This window comes from Stegostoma tigrinum, chromosome 2 (genome assembly GCF_030684315.1).
Source record: "Stegostoma tigrinum isolate sSteTig4 chromosome 2, sSteTig4.hap1, whole genome shotgun sequence".
In the NCBI taxonomy this organism is placed as follows: domain Eukaryota; kingdom Metazoa; phylum Chordata; class Chondrichthyes; order Orectolobiformes; family Stegostomatidae; genus Stegostoma; species Stegostoma tigrinum.
The window spans coordinates 64,492,499-64,513,808 of NC_081355.1; the positions used below are offsets into that span (position 1 = coordinate 64,492,499).

A 21,310-nucleotide genomic window follows, 5' to 3' on the forward strand; every position below is an offset into this window, starting at 1 on the left:
GGGGAGGTGTTGGGCTTTGCTGTGCAATTTTTTAAAAAAATAATCTACAACCTGAAGAAAGACAGTTTATTTCCTCCCACTAGTTGCTACAAGCTGTTGCTTATAACCGAGACTTGGAAATTGGGAAGCAATTGGTCTGTGCCTCCTGCAAACAAGTGAAAATACCTGAAGAAGAGAGATTGTGCAATAATAAGTCTTAACCAGCCAAAGGATCGTCTCGGTGAACCATGTGGAGAGAAGCCATTGAAATGACTGTCCAGTTTTTCTCTTTCACCAAAACGCTAACTTTTTTTGTTTCTATATATGCTTGCCTGTATGTGTAGTAATGGGAGTTTATCAAGGATGTTAGACTTTTAAAAGGTAGACTTATACAGAAACCTGGTCTGTGCTCTCTGTCAACCTAGATCTAAAATGATAGGAAAATTGGAGAAGTTTGTATGTTTTGATTACAATCTCCTTAACTTTTGTGATGACCCCAGGAATAGCACACCCGATCTCAAACACATTAGCTCAGTGAGGTTTGACAATATAAATTAATCCTATTGTTCTTTCAGTCAAAATTTATCACTCTGCTTGGTTACAATAAATTTCACCTGCCATGTTTTAACATTTTTCTCTTAACTTGTATCAGTGCTTTCCCTTTTGGTCTTCTAGTGAATTAATTGGTACCTCATTTCAGTGTGCAGTATAACTCGAATTTTTTTTTCCCCAAAAACAAGCAACATTGCTCAGAGAATCCAGATCTGTGTTTGCATCGAGGGGACCAAATAAATAATGTGTTGGAATTAAAACGTCCAGTTGTAACAAAGGCATTTGTTTTAGGTTACAGCCATTCATAATGGCATCACAGTTACATTTTAAGGTTAGCTTCACTTCGTAGAATATGGGGTACGTTACTACTTACACAGTTGGATCGGTTGCCACTTACTTTGCAGGCCCATCCATGTCTTAGTTTGTATTAATTCGTAACTGATGGCTTCATAGTCCAGTTAGCATTTACGCCAGCATTAACAGTTTGAGTTCTGGTACGAGCTCTCGGGATAATATCAGTGTGCCTACCAGAAGCACAAATCAAGTTGGTCCAATGTATGTCCTGCAGACCGTGATCTAAAACAAGAATTCTTTTTAACTGTTAAAGATGGTTCCTTTAAAGTGCTTTTTTTGTAATGTGCTCTTTCCTTACCTTGTTATCTGTTCACTAGGAAGAATTATTATATTGGAAGTAATATATACAAATATGGTGTTTAGCATGACTTTAATTTTTTTTTCCCTCTTCTCTCCCTCCTCTCCTCCCATTACTGCATGGAAAATCTTGACTCCAGTTCATTATTGAAGCCAAAGGTATGCCACCCAGCCTGGCCCAAGAATTCAAGTAATTGATGTCCCACTCCCAGCTTGACTGTCACAAGCTCGATTATCAGTATTGTCTAGTGTTTAGACTCCCATTCCAAAGGTAAGTGAGATTGGTGATTTCCTTTGCTATGATATCAGAAATTATCAATATCTTGGTTTTAAACTGCATATTGTAGTAAGTTGACACAGTTCCTTGAGCAAAAATACAAGTTAGTCTATCGTAAGGTCAATAGTATATTGCATTTTGATACATACTATAAAGATTACGTTTTACAAATAAAATGAAATGCTTCAAATTTAAACATTAAATGCTTAGATCCAGGCAGGTGGTTTGTAAGTACATGTTGTGTTCAATTTTCTGTCAATTTCTAAAACTAGCTTTTCGTATGATTTGATATTTTTGTTGAATTTTATGAATTTTGTCTGTGAGAAGCAGGATGAGCTAGAGATTGGGGCAGAAAGCAAAATCATGAATTCTCTACATGTGCAGGACAAGACAGACATTGGTTTGGCTGAGAAATTGAAATATGGGGAGAAATCCACAGCAGCTGATTAGACTGGGAATAGATGGTACTCGGTTTTCATTTCACTCTATCATTAAAGCATTTCATGATCTCTTTATTTACTCTTGGTGAACTTGATCATAATTTACAAGTGTGTTTTGTAATGGGTATGAGAGCTGAGATTTTGTTGTCAAAATAACAGACTACTGGTGGGGTGATCTCTGTGATTGTGCACAAATAAGCGTGTATTTGAGGACTCTTAGTACACAGTGGTAGTATCCCCTCAGAATTAGGAGACCTAGGCTCAAGTCCCATATTTCAAAAGGGTATCATAGCATTGCTGAATAGATTGTTATGAAAATATCTAGAGACAAGGTGAGCAGAAAATATTCAGCCACATGTCGATGCCTAAATGTACTGTCTGAGTTTTGCTGCTACACTGTAGCTTTGTGTAAATGTTGCCTTGCTATCTGAAATGGACTAAAGTTGCTCTATCTGTTTGCATGTCCAGATATAAACATACTAGCAAAATGCTTGTTACAAAGTGTAAGAAGGCAGTTAACAACAAAGCGGTTGAAGAACTAAACATTATTTCTTAATGCACATAGCAACTGCAGATGAAATTCAGTGCAGAAAACAGATATTTCCCATTGGAAGTAAAAAGAAAGGGGGAGGTGTGTATATGGAGTGGTGCCAAATTAGCTAAGTACAAGGCAGAGAGAAGTCCTGGAGTGCCCATCAATCGATAATGATGTGGCAAATCATTTCAGAGCAGCAATGTAAAAAGCACTCAACAGGAGGCACTCGGGATATGATATCTGCTTCATTAATCCAGAGACCCACATAATGTGCTGGGGATCTGGCCTGAATCCCACCAAACATCTGCAATCCAAGAGTGGTGGGTTCTTGTAAATACAGTGATAGTGTCCCTAACCTGATCAGGAAGTCGAGGTTCAAGCCCCACCTGCTTGGGACTTGTGTCGTAACATCCCCTAAACAGATTGATCAGAAATATCTATAAGTGACCTCAGCAGGTTGTGAAGGGTGTAGTCGGAGACAGACATAATCTTGATAGGCCTGGCTTTGAGTATTGGCTTTTCCATGATATTACTTTCAGTTTTAGCCACTGATGCAAAGACCAGACGGTGGATCCTTCACGTAAAATTGGCCTTCACAGTTGTTTAGCTTAGATTGGTAAATGCAGCAAGTGCGTTCCAGATCATTCATACCTCACACTTTTTTTTTGTATACATAAAATTCTCCTCTTCCACGTCCCATCACCACCACCACCAGTTAGTCATTGAGTTGCACAGCACAGAAACAGACCCTTCGGTCCAACTCATCCATGCCAACCGGATATCCTAAAATACTTAGCAAATCTTCACAAGAACTTTAAACACCTATGGGTGCAACGTGCTCAAAATAGTCCGACATTGGGAACTGACTGAGTGTTACCTGCGAGCAGCTACAGTTGTTCCCTGAGCGCCTCAGGAACCAGGTACTGCCTGCAACATTAAGTACAAACCCCCAACTTAACAACCCACTGGCATGCAAAACAACTGAACAAAGTGGCCGGAGAATGCTATGGGTAATGATCAACGATGCCCATAACCAGCTCTACAGGTACAAATGAGAAATTTCACAAAAAAATCATTTATACCAAAGCATTACCAACCAGCAATGGACTACAACCCTGGAACAGGCCAGCATCAACAAACAACACAGGACCAAAGAAGAAACACACAGTAGAGGAGAAACTGACCAAACTGTTCCACTACAAAAACAAGGACGACAACAACAAACCAGATTCATGGATCAGAAACCTGTCTAGAAATTGCTTACAAAAACCGACAAATCTGTCGTAAAACATGGACTAAACTATAACCACAGACACAGACAAAACAGACTTTGTGGCTGCTCTGGAAGCTATATTAAATGGACTCAGACAAAACACAAGAAGCCATCTGACAGACTACAATCTGTGTATTGAACGGAGGAATGAACGGGACACCCTCAACACATCAGAGAGAATAGCACTCAAAGGACTCGAAAGACAAGAACATCATAATCCTACCAGCAGACAACAGGCTCATGACCGTCATGAACAAACCAGACAACGTTGAGAAAGCACAGGCACTGCTTTACAGATACAGGCACTCACCAACAGGCAGAGATAGACGCAACACTGCAGCTAGGTAGCAGGATCATCCAAACACTGAGGAGACTGAAAATGCAGGGTAAATGACCAAGACAAACTACATAAGAATGAAACCAGAACACTTAAAACAGCCCCGACGTCTGCGGACTCCCCAAAGTACACAAACCAGATGTGCCCCTCAGACCCATTGTTTCCCTACCATGCACACCTACACACAAACTGACTAAGAACCTACAATGGAATATTGGTCAATGGATCACCCCGCTCCATCGACTCAACCCAGGAATTCCTTAGCCTCGATAATATTAAAATCAACAAGAATGAGATTATGGCATCATTTGATGTCACATTTTATTCACATCTATTGACATGGCACGGTGGCTCAGTGGTTAGCGCTGCTGCCTCACAGCGCCAGGGACCCAGGTTTGATTCCCTCCTTGGGCGGAGTTTGCATGTTCTCCTCATGTCTGCATGGGTTTCCTCTGGGTGCTCCAGTTTCCTCCCACAGTCCAAAGATGTGCAGGTCTGTGGATTGGCCATGCTAAATTGCCCGTAGTGTTCAGAGATGTGTAGATTAGGTGGGTTATGGGGGGATGGGTCTGGGTGGAATGCTCAAGGGTCAATGTGGACTTGCTGGGCCGCCGGACATGTTTTCATACTGTAGGGATACTATGATTCCATGATGACATTCCACTAGCCAAAAAAACACCTTGCCACGATACTAGATGTAGCAGAAACGCCAACTCCAAACAGCTCCACCAGCAAGGGAAACATACTCGGACTACTGCGCCTAAGCCTCACCACATACTTCATCTTTAATGCCCAAATATACAAACGAATGAATGGCACATCCATGGGGTCACCAATCTCAGGACTTAGTGCAGAGGCAGTCACGCAAAGACTGGAACACACTACCATCGCCCCACATACAGCCAAAGCTGTGGATCCAATACATGGGCGACATGTTTATCATCATTAAAAGCACTAAGTTAGAAGAGACACACCATCTCGTCAATCCTATTTCCGCGGGGTTCAAATTTACAAGAGAAGTGGAAGACAACATCAACTTCTGTTTCTAGATGTCAGGCTTGAACGAACGGGGAGTTCCAAACCTCAATAAATAGAAAAGCTACCCACACTGACCAAATCCTCAATTTCCATTGCAATCACCTCAAAGTCCACAAACCTGTGTTAGGATGCCTGTCAAAGGGCCACAACTCACTGAAACATGCCAGAGCTAGGCAGGAAAGAGGAATAGCACCTATACAAAGCAGTTGCTAACAGTAGATATCCCAATAACTTCACCTGCAGGTGCCTACTAGATAGGCAAAGCCAAGAAGACAGTATCCTCCAATACACTGGCCACACTACCCTATATCAAGAACATATCCGAACTGACCACGTGACTCCTGCGACCGCTAGGAATCATGGTAGCTCACAAACCCACAGCCACACTACAATAAACACTCACAAGGACCAATGACCCCAGACCCATGATACGCAGGACCAATGTAGTTTACAAAATACCTTGCAATGACTGCAACAAACGTTACATTGGCCAAATTGGAAGGAAACACATACACCAGCTAGCAGCAAAAGGACACAACAAACTTTATTTTATCTCGATTCACTCTGATAATGAAGCCCGTCAATTCAACTGGGACAACATGACCACATTAGCTCAAGCCAACACAGATACAAAGGGGAATTCCAAGAGGCCTGGCTTTCAACCCATAATACAATCAACAAACGTGGAATTAGATCCCATTTGGAACCCTTGCAGAATAGAACCGGAAATGACACAACCCCAACTTAACAGACCAGATCATTTAAATCCAAGCAGAGTAGAACAACACTGCTTCATCCGAGGCTGCACTGATGATGTTACTTAGGATAGTGATGAAACATCTATATGATAATCAGCCAGCTCGTTGAGGAAGCCAACAATCTAATCTAGTCCCATTTGTGAGCATTTGGTCCATATTCCTCAACCTTTCCTATTCATACATCCATCCAAATGCCTTTTAAATGTTGTAATTCTACCAGCCACCACCACTACCTCTGGCAGCTCATTCTGTACATGGACCACCCTCTGCATGAAAAGCTTGCCCCACATGTCCTTTTTAAAACTTTCCCCCTCATCTTAAAGCTATGCCCTGTAGTTTTGGACTCCCACCCTGACCCCAGGAAAAAAAACTTCTGTTCTTCACCCTATCCATGCCCCTCATGCTTTATGAACCTCTATACGGTCACCCCCCCCCCCCCTCCCCCTCGGCCTCTGATGCTCAAGTGAAAACAGCCTCATCCTATTTAGCCTCTACCTGTGGCCCAAACCTCCAACCCTGGCAACATCCTTGTAAATCTTTTCTGAACCCTTTCAAGTTACTCAACATTCTTCATATAGTAGGGAGACCAGAATTGCAGCAGTATTCCAGTTGTAGCCTAATCAATGTCCTGTACAGCCGCAACATGACCTCCCAACTCCTATACTCAATGCACTGACCAATAAAGGCCAGCATATTAAACACCTTCTTCACTATCCTGTCTACCTGCGACTCCACTTTCAAGGAACTGTGAACTTGTACTCCCCTTCTGCTTCTAAAATTAATTTCCACTTCGTTACTTTACCAAAACTCCAAACATCTCTATTATGTTTCCTCTTAACCTCCTGCACTCTAAGGAAAATGACCCCGGTTCCAGTAATCTTTCATGCTTGAAACTATTTTTAGTGAATATTCTCCAAGACCTTGACCTTTCTAAAGTCTGGTACCAGTGGTTTGATAGAATACACTTGCTGAGGGATAATTGGTAATTTATAAAGATTTAGAATAAATTATTCACATTTGTATTCACTGTCTTTTTATAAAGTGAAGAATACTTTTGTTTTGGAATAACTTGCTCTACCACCTTCAAAATAACAAAATGTGGAGCTGGATGAACACAGCAGGCCAACCAGCATCTCGGGAGCACAAAAGCTGACGTTTCGGGCCTAGACCCTTCATCAGAGAGGGATACGGGGAAAGGGTTCTGGAATAAATAGGGAGCGAGGGGGAGGCGGACCGAAGATGGAGAGAAAAGAAGATAGGTGGAGAGGAGAGTATAGGTAGGGAGGGGAAAGTCAGTCCAGGGAAGACGGACAGGTCAAGGAGGTGGGATGAGGTTAGTAGGTAGGAAATGGAGGTGCGGCTTGGGGTGGTAGGAAGGGATGGGTGAGAGGAAGAACAGGTTAGGGAGGCAGAGACAGGTTGGACTGGTTTTGGGATGCAGTGGAGGGAGGGGATGAGCTGGGCTGGTTTTGGGATGCGATGGGGGAAGGGGAGATTTTGAAGCTGGTGAAGTCCACATTGATACCATTGGGCTGCAGGGTTCCCAAGCGGAATATGAGTTGCTGTTCCTGCAACCTTCGGGTGGCATCATTGTGGCACCGCAGGAGGCCCCTGATGGACATGTCGTCTGAAGAACGGGAGGGGGAGTTAAAATGGTTCGCGACTGGGAGGTGCAGTTGTTTATTGCGAACCGAGCGGAGGTGTTCAACAAAGTGGTCCCCAAGCCTCCGCTTGGTTTCCCCAATGTAGTGGAAGCCGCACCGAGTACAATGGATACAGTAGACCACATTGGCAGATGTGCAGGTGAACCTCTGCTTAATGTGGAAAGTCATCTTGGGGCCTGTGATGGGGGTGAGGGAGGAGGTGTGGGGGCAAGTGTAGCACTTTCTGCGGTTGCAGGGGAAGGTGCCGGATGTGGTGGGGTTGGAGGGCAGTGTGGAGCGAACAAGGGAGTCACGGAGAGAGTGGTCTCTCCGGAATGCAGACAAGGGTGGGCATGGAAAAATGTCTTGAGTGGTGGGGTCGGATTGTAGATGGCGGGAGAGTCGGAGGATGATGCGTTGTATCCGGAGGTTGGTGGGGTGGTGTGTGAGAATGAGGGGGATCCTCTTCGGGCGGTTGTGGCGGGGGTGGGGTGTGAGGGATGTGTTGCGGGAAATGCAGGAGACACGGTCAAGGGCGTTCTCAACCACTGTGGGGGAGGGGGGAAAGTTGCGGCCCTGAAAGAACTTGGACATCTGGGATGTGCGGGAGTGGAATGCCTCATCCTGGGAGCAGATGCGTCACAGGCGGAGGAATTGGGAATAAGAGATGGAATTTTTGCAGGAGAGTGGATGGGAGGAGGTGTATTCTAGGTAGCTTGTGGGAGTCGGTGGGCTTGAAACGGACAACAGTTACTAGCTGGTTGCCTGAGATGGAGACTGAGAGGTCCAGGAAGGTGAGGGATGTGTTGGAGATAGCCCAGGTGAACTTGAGGTTGGGGTGGAAGGTGTTGGTGAAGTGGATGAACTGTTCGAGCTCCTCTGGGGAGCATGAGGCGGCGCCGACACAGTCATCAATGTACCGGAGGAAGAGGTGGGGTTTGGGGCCTGTGTAGGTGTGGAAGAGGGACTGTTCCATGTAACCTACAAAGAGGCAGGTATAGCTGGGGCCCATGCGGGTGCCCATAGCCACCCCCTTGGTCTGTAGGAAGTGGGAGGAATCGAAAGAGAAGTTGTTGAGGTTGAGGACGAGTTCGGCTAGGCGGATGAGGGTGTCGGTGGAGGGGGACTGGTCAGGCCTGCGGGACATGAAGAAGTGAAGGGCCTTGAGGCCATCTGCATGAGGAATACAGGTGTACAGGGACTGGATGTCCATGGTGAAAATGAGGTGTTGGGGCAGGGAATCGGAAGTCCTGGAGGAGGCGGAGGGCGTGGGTGGTGTCACGGACGTAGCTAGGGAGTTCCTGGACCAAAGCGAGAAAATGGAGTCCAGATAGGTGGAGATGAGTTCGGTGGGACAGGAGCAGGCTGAGACAATGGGTCGACCAGGGCAGGCAGGTTTGTGGATTTTGGGAAGGAGATAGAAATGGGCCGTGCGGGGTTGGGGAACAATGAGGTTGGAGGCTGTGGGTGGGAGGTCCCCTGAGGTGATGAGGTCATGGATGGTGTTGGAGATGATGATTTGGTGCTCGGGGGTGGAGTCATGATCGGGGGGCGGTAGGAGGAGGTATCGGACTGTTGGCGTTTGGCCTCGGCGATGTAGAGGTCAGTGCGCCATACTACCACTGCGCCACGCTTGTCTGCGGGTTTGATGGTGAGGTTGGGGTTGGAGCGGAGGGAGTGGAGGGCTGCCCGTTCTGCGGGGGAGAGGTTAGAGTGGGTGAGAGTGGTGGAGAGGTTGAGGCGGTTAATGTCTCGACGGCAGTTGGAGATGAAGAGGTCGAGGGAGGCTAGGACGCCTGGGGGTGGTGTCCAGGAGGAGGACTTGTGTTGGAAGCAGGTGAAGGGGTCAGTGGAGGGAGGGTTAGGCTCCCAGTTGATGTAAGCATGGAGGCTTGTTTACCTACACCGTCAGCACTTTCTGTTTCTGCAAGCCACTTAATGTGTATTCCATGTGTCCTGCAGACCCTCTTGCCCTCTTGTTCTATGTTGTTCTAGCCCTGTTTTGCTGACCATTTTGTTTACCACTGTTGCCATTTCTTTGGCAAAGCTGGTGAGTTGAATTGTTTACAGCAGTTTTTCCTGGCAATGCATATAGAAAATGACCCAAAAAAAATCAGCGCCTGACATCCAGCAGTGTTTTGTTTGAAACACGGAACTTTTATTGTGTTTTGATAAACACAACCAGCTGGATTTTCAAATATTTTATTCCTAAAGTGCTCCATTGGTGCAGCTCCATACATGGATATTGTAACTTTATGGTTAATTTTTAATCGGTTCCAAGTGCATGGTGTCAGTGTCAATGACCTCCTTAATCATGTTGGTAATGCGAAAACGAAAACAGCATTTGAGTTGAATCAGGCAATATGTGCTGCTTCTGCTGTAGTGCATTTGATGCTTAATTGTCAGGTACTGTATTGTGTTGAAAGGCTTTACCAGAAACAAGAAACTCATCTGTAATGTATATTATGCAATGGTACGTTTTAATAAGCTATGTAATAAAAGTTAAGTAATAGCAAAAGCTACAGAATTGCGTTATTTTAGCATCGGAATCTTGGCCTTGACTTTAGTTGGTGGCAAAGGAGTAACATCGTTGTTGACCATGAGGAAAGTTGTTCATAAAGTTTTAACAGACTGTAGAACAGATTTTACTGACATCAGTTTGAAATGATGCCTTCTATAAGGCAGCAGGCTAATGAGCTGATCCCTTTGAATTCTCTCTGATTGCAAAATGGGCAGCATAAATTACATTTGAGGCATCATGCACAGGAAGCAAAAGAAAAAAAGTTGAACAAAGACTTGACATTAAGGGAGAAGTCTGAATATCAAAGCTCAAACTTTTAAAAAAACAAGTTTTATTTTAAACATATTTCATTTCCTTCAGGGAAAGTGAAATTCTATAATTGGTAAATTAGTTTTTCAGGATCAGAGCAGTTTTTCACTAATGACTGCTCCTGATTAAACAAAGTTTAACTTTTTTATCAATGTTTGCTGTGAGAATAGCAGGCAATTTATTTAGGTTTGCCCCAAGTCAGCCTCTGTGTTGAATAATCTGCAAAGAAGGCAATGGTGCACCGTGTGGAGGAGCAGTTTCTGCATGTGCAAGTGACAGAAGTTTCTATCAGTTTTACTAGTAATAACAACAAGCAGTAACAGCCATTAATTCTGGGTCAATGTTATAGTGAATGGATCCTGATAAATGCTAATAGTTGGCCCATAAAATACAGTGGGCAGGATCTTATGCTTTTGTTTTGTCTGAGTGTGGGTCATACCGAGTTTGATGAAATGAAACTCGCCACAGGGCAGAGCCAGTTTCCTTGTAAATTCCCTGCTTTGATTGCCATTACTGACCCAGTGGTGAGTATCACGTATCTCCATCCCTAATTTACCACCACCATTCCTGGGAGAACACACCACTCATCAGACAGTCACCATAAGAAAAGCATCCCTTGGAGATGCATCATTTTCCAGAGCCACAGTGCTCCTGATAGTGAGCGGACGGGAATGACTAACAAGGGCGAATTGGCACTGAGGTTCTCCAACAGAGATCAGGAGGCCCTGGCTGAGGGTCTGGTGCGCAGGCTTTTTTAAACTGCCTTCTTAACTTGTTCTTCCGTCTTCAAAATTTTGCTATTGATTTTATATTGTTTGCCCATTTTCATCCTACCAAATGAACCACTTGATGCTTCATGACTACATATTTCATTTGCCTTGTGGATGCCCATATTATTCACCTATATTTTAAAGTCTAATACCCTTCTCACTAGTTATTATAATTGATAACACGTCGTCTGTAAACTTTGAAATTAAGCCCAGTACTCGTATCCAAATCAGTAGTATCAAAAAAGTACAGTTTTTGATGCCAACTCCATTGCATAATTTCCTGCAGCGTGAAAAACATCCACTGACTACAGCTGACGAGAGAGAGAAGGGAGAGAGAAAGAATTAACATTGAGTCCTGAGGAAGTGTCACCGAACCCAAAAACATTAACTCTGATTTTTTTCTTCTCAGGTGCTGCCAGACCTGCTGAGCTTTTCTGGCAACTTTGGTTTTGTTCCTAGTTTACAGCATCTGCAGTTCTGTTGGTTTTTATAATTCACCTCCAGTTCTGGACTTGAAGTGTTAACTTTGTTTTTTCTCTCCAAAGATGCTGCCAGACCTGCTGAGTTTCTCCAGCATTTTCTGGGTTTGCTTTCCCCTTTTCAGCATCCACCAGATGTCGCTTTCAACACTCAACAATATTTAGTTTTCTGTCTCTTAACCAAGTTTTTTTAAGTCTATTTAATCCGGGCACTTCCATTTTGCTAGCAGGAATTGTACTAATACCTTGTAATGTTTTTATTACTTAAGCAAGTAACTCTATAAACCAAGTTTAAAATATGATTTTACATTTATCACATCAGTGCTGACTTCCATTCATTGATAGACATTTGGACAAATCAATTAATGATTCCCAAAATAGCAGCTTTATTTTTCAGTGCAATATTTGATCTGTATTTTTTTGAAAAGCCTTTATTTAATGGATACACAATTAGGCATTTCTTTATAAATTTTCTCTTGCCTTGAGACGGGACACAGTTCACTGGTATTTCAGTAAACCAACCCATCAGACCATAAAACATAGGAGTGGCAGTAAGGCCATTCGGCCCATCGAGTCCACTCTGCCATTTAGATCATGGCTGATGGGCATTTCAACTCCACTTCCCTGCAATCTCCCTGTAGCCCTTGATTCCTTGTGAGATCAAGAATTTATTGATCATTGCCTTGAAGGCATTTAATGTCCTGGCCTCCACTGCACTCCGTGGCAATGAATTCCACAGGCCCACCACTCTTTGGCTGAAGAAATGTTTCCTCATTTCCGTTTTAAATTTACCCCCTCTAATTCTAAGGCTGCGCCCACGGGTCCTAGTCTCCCCGCCTAATGGAAACAACTTCCCAGCGTCCACGCTTTCTAAACCATACGTTATCTTGTAAGTTTCTATTAGATTTCCCCTCAACCTTCTAAACTCTAATGAATACAATCCCAGGATTCTTAGCCATTCATTGTACATTAAACCTACCATTCCAGGGATCATCCGTGTGAATCTCTGCTGGACACGCTCCAGTGCCAGTATGTCCTTCCTGAGGTGTGGGGCCCAGAATTGGACACAGTATTCTAAATGGGGCCTAACTAGAGCTTTATAAAGCCTCAGAAGCACATCACTGCTTTTATATTCCAACCCTCTTGAGATAAACGACAACATTACATTTGCTTTCTTAATCACGGACTCTACCTGCAAGTTAACTTTTAGAGAATCTTGGACCAACACTCCCAGATCCCTTTGTACTTCTGCTTTACGAATTTTCTCACCATTTAGAAAATAGTCCATGCCTGTATTCTTTTTTCCAAAGTGCAGAACCTCACATTTGCTCACGTTGAATTTCATCAGCCATTTCCTGGACCACTCTCCTAAACTGTCTAAATCTTTCTGCAGCCTCCCCATCTCCTCAGTAGGATCTGCCTGCCCACCTATCTTCGTATCATCGGCAAACCTCACCAGAATGCCCCCAGTCCCTTCATCCAGATCATTAATATATAAAGTGAACAGCTGCGGCCCCAACACTGAGCCCTGCAGGACACCACTTGTCACCGATTGCCATTTCGAAAAAGAGCCGTTTATTCCAACTGTCTGCCTTCTGTCAGACAGCCAATCCTCAATCCAAGTCAGTAGCTCACCTCGAGCACCATGGGTCCTCACCTTACTCAGCAGCCTCCCGTGAGGCACCTTATCAAAGGCCTTTTGGAAGTCTAGATAGATAACATCCACTGGGTTTCCCTGGTCTAACCTACTTGTTACCTCTTCAAAGAATTCTAACAGGTTTGTCAGGCATGACCTCCCCTTACTAAATCCATGCTGACTTGTTCTAATCTGACCCTGTACTCCCAGGAATTTAGAAATCTCATCCTTAACAATGGATTCTAGAATTTTACCACCAACTGAGGTCAGGCTAATTGGCCTATAATTTTCCATCTTTTGCCTTGATCCTTTCTTAAACAAGGGGGTTACAACAGCAATTTTCCAATCATCTGGGACTTTGCCAGACTCCATTGACTTTTGAAAGATCACGACCAAAGCCTCCGCTATTTCCTCAGCCACCTCCCTCAGAACTCTAGGATGTAGCCCATCGGGGCCAGGAGATTTATCAATTTTTATATCTTTTAGCTTTTCTAGAACTTTCTCTTTTGTAATGCCTACCATACTCAACTCTGTCCCCAACTCCTCTTAATTGTTGGCATACTACTCATGTCTTCACTGTCAAGACTGACGCAAAGTACTTAAGTTCTTCAGCTATTTCCTTGTCTCCCATCACTAGCCTTCCAGCAACAATTTGGAGCGGCCCAATATCTACTTTTGACTCTCGTTTGTTTCTTATGTATTGAAAGAAACTTTTTCTATCATTTCTAATATTACTAGCTAGCCTACCTTCATATTTGATCCTCTCCTTCCTGATTTCTCTCTTTGTTATCCTCTGTTTGTTTGTTTTTGTAACCTTCCCAATCTTCTGATTTCCCAGTGCTCTTGGCCACTTTATAGGCTGTCTGTTTTTCTTTGATACATTTCCTGACTTCCTTTGTCAGCCATGGCTGTCTAATCCCACCCCGGATAATCTTTCTCTTCTTTGGGATGAACCTCTGTACTATGTCCTCAATTACACCCAGAAACTCCTGCTATTGTTGCTTTACTGTCTTCCCCGCTAGGCTCTGCTTCCAGTCGATTTTCATCAATTCCTCTCTCATGCCCCTGTAATTACCTTTATTTAACTGTAACATCATTACATCTGATTTTGCCTTCTCTCTTTCAAACTGCAGACTGAACTCTATCATATTATGATCGCTGCCTCTTAAGTGTTGCCTCACTTTAAGATCTTTTATAAAGTCAGGCTCATTACATAGCACTAAGTCCAGAATAGCCTGCTCCCTTGTTCCATCACAAGCTGTTCCAAAAAGCCATCCTGTAAATATTCCATGAATTCTCTTTCTTTGGATCCACCGGCAACATTTTTCACCCAGTCCACCTGCATATTGAAGTCCCCCATGATCACTGTGACCTTGCCTTTCTGACATTCCCTATCTGCTTCCTGGTGCATCTTGCGCCCCTGGTCCTGATTACTGTTAGGAGGTCTGTACATAACTCCCATTGTAGTTTTTTTGCCTTTGTGGTTCCTCAACTCCACCCACATAGACTCCACATCCTCTGACCCTATGTCATTCAGTGCCGTAGATTTAATTTCATTCTTAACTAACAAGGCAACCCCGCCCCCTCTGCCCACCTCCCTGTCTTTTCGATAAGTTGTGAATCCTTGGCTGTTTAACTACCAGTCCTGAACTCCGTGCAGCCATGTCTCTGTGATGCCTACCACATCATAATCACTCGAGATGATTTGTGCTGTTAATTCATCTACTTTGTTGCGAATACTACAAGCATTTAGGTAGTGCCTTAATGCTAACTTTCTTATCATTATTAGAGATGTTGGAAATCCTAAGATGTCTTAAGCTATCCTTCCTTTTTGCTGTATTCCTAGTCTGCCTCGAGCTTAAACCCACCTGTACACATGCTATCCTGCTGCTTATCTTTCCATTTAACTCTATACTCGCTGTCACTTTCGCTCCCCCCCCCCCCCAACTCAGACTTGTTGATAAACATTGTGTATGACTTGTGGTAAACATTGACACAAGTAATGCTGTTTATGCACAGACCTACAAAATAAACACAAATTACATAACACATGCTTTCTCTCAGGACAGGGCTTATTGTTGTTCACTTTAATCCCTGTTACCAAGCTAAATAACATGTAAAGAGTTGTTTTGTACACCCATGGCCCATACTGTGGCAGCTGGTGCACGCACCACTGCTCTTGAACACTTGTTGCCAGTAGCAAGGGTTTGGAATCTTTCAAAGGCTATGTGGTCTCACATTGCATTGGAACTTGAAATGCAAGGATTTCCAGTCGGGATTCCAACACTAAAATTCAATGATGCATGTGTATTTTGCCAGTAATACCGCCAGGGGAAATATAATTGAAATGCCACCGTGGAATTCCCGTGCAGCCTATAGAAAAACACAATTTTCTGGAAACTGTTCCTTCTAGACACTGATATGTAATAGGGTCACAATATTAATAAAATTTGCTGGGAGTGTTATCTCCAAAGGTAGTTTGGTTTTAGGGCTTTGTAGACGAAGTTTGTACCCGACCCAATAGCTCCATTGGTAGAATATGGGATTTGTAATCCCAGGGTTATCATGTCTGTTGAGAAGTTTTCCTTAAATATTTTAGTCAAAATACTTATGGTTTTTAACTGAAAAAATGCCCTTAAATTAAGTATTGCAATCAATTTTCCACATTGAAAGTTGAGATTCTCATTTAATGTAATCAGGACATTACAGATCTTTATTTACTGAATCTTCAGAAGTCTATTTTACAAAGGAATGCAGTTCCTAAAGAAGTGAAAGAAATACAAGAACGTACAGTTGTTTATCAGGCCTAATGATAGGTAACTTTTTCCTTCGTCGTTAATGTGTTTAACCAACCTGATAGTTTCAATGCTGCCAGCTGGCTCTGAGACTGCAACCAAGCAGGGGCAGGAAGTCTGTCCCCTGATGTTGCAGCACAAATGAGTACAGCATTTTTTTTGTACTTTCATGCTAATAATTCATTGTAAGTATTATTTGTATTACTTGTATTTTTTTATAAAAGGTCCTTGCTGGCAATGGCTGACTTAAGTGGGGCTCACTACCACTGGAAACTGTCATTGGGCATAAATTAATTGATTGCTGAATTCTACCACAGCATTTATTATTGTTTCATGTTATAACTGGGGAGTATTGTCATATTTTGCACCAAGATGCCTTGCGACTTACTAAAACTTGAAACTGATATTGATAGCCAAAGGCAGAAGGAGATTGGAAATTGCAAACTTTAGCGTACTTCAGTAGTATTATTGTCATAAATAAACCTGTCATTCTCGTCTCTCAAGTGCACACAGTAGCATCTTTTAATGTTAAGTTCCACAAGTATGTTACGGTATATTGGGTGATTCACAGACTTAATCTTTCTGCTTTTTACAACTAGTCATTGCTATGGAATTTGCCCTTATTTGCTTATAGAAATGTTGTGCCCTACTTTTGGTAGCAAAAAAAAAGTTTCATAAACCTTTATAAAATATTTATTTCATTCTAATATTTGCCCAAAAATTTCCACTTTGGCATATGGTATCTTTGACTTTGTCGTGGACAATCACCAACTGCTCTGTGCAAGTTAAAGTGGAAGCAGCAGAAACTGAATCTAAAGGAGGGTGATAAAGGCAGATACTGCTAAAGAATTACATATCAGTTAAATGCAGTCAATGGTCAAGAAGAGAGAGAAGCTAAAATGAAATCTGCAGTTGATTAAGGGAATTACTGTAGAAATTTCATATTTGACAACGTGCATTTGGATTTGAGTTTCAGAATGACGAATAACTGAAAACAAAGCATAAATTGGTACCACAGTGACTGCCAACTTGCTGTTCATTACGTAACAGCGTAATTGTAACATCCTGCGTTTCAGTTCATGTGAGGACTTTGGTAAATTGGAAGCCATTGACGCGATCATTCAGCGTTTCAATTGAAGTGACACAGGACCATATCGGTACTAATATTTAATTCCAAATAATCTGTGATTTTCAATTAGTTTTTGTTTTGCTACATTCATTCAGATCTTTCAGTAATTAGAGTGAGATTAGGGCCTGGATTTTCATAATTGAGGTAGTCTGGAAAATTCCTGGTTTTATGTCCCTGCCTCCAGAGAAGATGCCCACAAAAATAGGGCCTTCATTATCAGTGAACAAGTCCTGTCTGCAGTCTGGCCAGTTGAGCTGCGGCAGAGGTCAGAGGTAAATACAGGCTGCTGGGTGCCAATGTAGGCTGTCGTAAAAGCTCACATTGGTGCTGCCGGAGGGCTCACAGTTAAACTGAGTGGTGGATGAATTCTCACTACCGTCCCTAAAGTGCAGATGAAAGTGTCATTTTATGGGACTGACTGATTAAAGTCACCCCACTCTGTGGGAGAGACCGAATCTGCTGTGAAGCATTTCTACACATCACAGATTCTGTCGCTCCTGAGATTACTACTACAGTCTCAGTCTGGGATGGGTGAAGGGGGTTGGGGGAGATAATGTGTCCAAAGAAAGCTTCATTACCTTCAAAATCAGCACATTAAGTATTATTAACCTTCCACTCTTCCTATTTTAATCATTCATTCTTCTCAGCCTCCTGTGTGGGCCAACCCCAGTTCTCTGACCTGTTCTATCTGGAGTCTCAAGAAAATTAAATAGTTCAACTTTAGAACAGAGACTAAGATGATTCTCTTCATGGTTCAAGTTGAGGCTGTGGGATTCATTTGCACAATAATTGGTTGACATAGCAACTACATCAACAGTCAGAATAGAAGTGGATAAATATATGATCAAAATGGGAGAGGAAACAAGGTGTGCAGATGTCATTACAAAGAGCTGAATGCCCCATTTTTATCTTGCAAATGTATATTTTCAACATAAGATGTTCAGTTGACCTGTTTTTGTATCATTGGAAAAGTCTGGGAGATTTCCCTTGCCCTTCCTCTTGAAAGGGCCATGGTTTACTTTATGGTCACATGTCATTACAATGTCTTATCAGGCATTTGATAGCTAGTGCAATGGTATGTCTGAGTTTCATCAACATTGCCTTCAGGATTCTCTGAAGCTAACATTGTATGCTTTGTGGTCAAGTGACCACAGGCCCTAAGTTGGACCCTCTAAATTGACCCACAGCCAGAGAAAGCTTGACAGAAAATTGGTCAAGCTAAATTTAACAGAAGCCTGCAGTTATTGGCTACAGAGAACAGTGAAAACCAAGGTCACAAGGATTCGGGGTAATTCAGTTATAATCATCATAGGGATTGTGTATTGCCCTACGGCCTGTTCCCCAGGCTGCGCACTGAGACCAGCATCAACTGTGCCTGCAGGACCGTCAACTCGGTGAAAGGTGCTGTTTGGCCTGCTCGAAACTTGTTGGTCTTCCAGAGCAAGGAGTTGACCTTGACCAAGTGTTACAGATAGGCACGTTCCAATGTCCAAGGCTACATGCTGGGCGACGCATTAAAGCTTTGGGCAGCTGCCACCGAGGTGCAGTGGGGAAAGATTGCCGTTTAAGATCTTCTTGCCACAGTTAAATGGGGGCCTATTAAATATCGTGTCCTTCAAGTACCTGAAATGTACACAAATATAATCTTGTACAAGCAAGAGATGGCTTTGGCTTGTTTGCTGGATAAAGTAAAGCTCTGATGTTTGTTTGTTTTCTTCATATGCTACAGTGCAGAAGAGAACTGCTTCAGTGTCTATGTATGGATATAAAGATATTATGAATAAAGTATATTTTTTAAATTTAAAAAGAAGTGTTGGAGAAGTATCAGTCAGGTTTTCTGGCACCTTAACTTCCAGTGAGTGCCTGAGGTCGTGCACTTTACACCTCTTGGAATGGCAACAGTGAAGGGCATTGGCACAACCCCATTGGATGCTTTGAACCCTGCTCATGACTCCATTGGCCAAAGGGGATAAAAATACCACCTAGAAGTGATCCCCCTCACGCGCGAGCAAAAACTTTGACAGAAGTCCATGCAGCAACCCAAGACGGCCCAGGAGAATATCCACCCGGACCGGAGAGACCCACCTTTTTGTGGAAGAGAGACAGACGTACATCTGAGAGGAAGGAGATTCCAACAGCTCAGCTCAAACATATGGACTATTGTGGGTAATATCCTTTCTCAGAAGGACAGAGCTAGATAGCGAGTAAATATTGTGGGATTTTGGGAAATGCTCACATGGTAAATTTTTAAAAAGAATATTTTGTTAATAAAATCACTTTGAACTGCAAGCTGAATTGTGTCCCTTTGTCTACCTCAGCAACAAGAGCACTTGGGTAAGGTATTTTTAATATGTAAACTGATCAGAATGTCCAAGGCGCAACAACAACTTGGAAAGAACTTGTCTGTTTCTAGACAGTCAGATAGACATGTGTAACATAAACAAGGACAGCCCATAAACTTGGCCAGTGGAAGAAATTGTTGGAGGAGATGGTGTGGCTCAATATGTCACAAGGCTGTAATGAGGTTGAGAAGAGGTAATGTACCTTCCTCACAGTTACAGCAACTATCATTCATTGGTGAGCATGATGGGATGGTATGGATATGTGGAGGAGTTTAAGGCAAGAATGACACCGTATTGGAATGCAGTGATGCATTTGAATACTTTTACATATTGAGGAAGGTTGGTGAAAGTGGGTTATGTGGTGGTGTCTTGAGGCATGGAATGTTGGTGATATTGAAGGGGTAAAATGATCAGGAATTTAGGAACAAGATCAAGAAAGCAGGCAATAATCTGGGAGAGCTGAGCAACTTTGAGACAAGAATTGGAAGATAGCTGTGGAATACCAAATGGTTGATTTTTGTCAATCAGGATAAATGGAGAATGCTCTTGCAGAAAAATATTTGGAACTGTTACTAGGAGACATTTCTGCATCCAGTCATATCATCAGACGGAATGTGTATTTTTGCATTGATTTGTAAGTTTCTCCTCCATCCAAGTCTATATTTTTCTTTTTCTTTTTGGAAAACAGATCATCGTCATCCTGGAGTATTTCATATTGTGAACCTCAGCAGGGCGTCATCAAGCTTCACAGATATGAAGACCATTATCCAACTAAGCTTAATCCTTTCTGAAGCATTTTCTGTTTTAAAAGCTTTGAGACAGTCTGCTAGTCAGGTAACATCTGTGGACAAAGGCCCTGTTCTTTGCTGAGATACACACACACACACACACACACACACACACACACACACACACACACACACACACACACACACACACACACACACACACACACACTTCCTATAAATAGTTCTGGCCGATTATCCCATGCTCCAACCCAGGTCAGTTATCTCAGTAAATATAAGATCAAATTGTGGAGCTGCCCCGTGCAGAATAAATGATTTTACTTACAGTGCCGTCTTAAGCTCTTTTCTATTGTTTTCTGAGAATCTAACCATTTAAGTTAAAATGGCACCACATTGTGTCACTGTTATTAGGCGGAACAGATATGATTGGTTAATTTCTCCTGTCAATCTACCAGTCACTGAGATTGATTGTGTGCACATAATTTGTATCTAATTATTATCCACCCACTGCTGAAGAAATTGCCCTGTGTTGTGTTTGGTGGAATATATTGTAGTTTCAATTATGAGCGTGTGCTTTGTTTTCATTGAAACAGACTTGATGTTTTGTGCTGCTTGATTGTTTTGCATCCTGCTTTAAGTCTCACTCCTCATTGGAGAATTATGGCATACTAAATATATTTGTATTTTAATCTTTAGAGTAATTGGTTTAAAAGCACCAGATTACTAGTTGTGACTAGTGTCTGGTTTCACATAATGGTGATCTTTTGGCAGGGCTGCAAAATCATCACCGCAAGTACAGAAAGTTCTCTGATCAAAACTGAGCATGCTCATTGAAACTTGTTTTTGCTGTCTGCTTAAAGCACAGAGCTAGCCAACTCCTGGACTATTCGGGTAAGAAACTGCAGTCCATGGGTGAATCAAGTTTTTCTTTTAGTTTCAATTAAGTGTTGACTGATCTATTGTCACTACTGAGTGACTTTTTGTTCTGCTTACTCCTGTCGTCTTTTAGCAACGCATATAAACGTGAAATAAACGACAAAATGCCAGGCTGATTGCCACTTCATATTTATTGTGTATTCTCCTCAGTTTCGTTCTGCTTG

General features: G+C 42.6%; 1 protein-coding gene across 4 annotated transcripts in view; it reads left to right on the forward strand.

The window, feature by feature from the left end:
- Positions 1-21,310, forward strand: part of thrb (thyroid hormone receptor beta) — a 223,012-nt gene that overhangs the window by 16,906 nt on the left and 184,796 nt on the right. For 2 of the 4 annotated variants that reach the window (XM_059654410.1, XM_059654412.1), the window contains exons 2-3: positions 1,323-1,453; positions 20,153-21,101. The gene's annotated coding sequence lies outside the window, so the exon portion shown is untranslated. The remainder of the gene's footprint in view (positions 1-1,322; positions 1,454-20,152; positions 21,102-21,310) is intronic. The other 2 variants (XM_048554764.1, XM_048554773.1) reach the window with 2 other exon arrangements.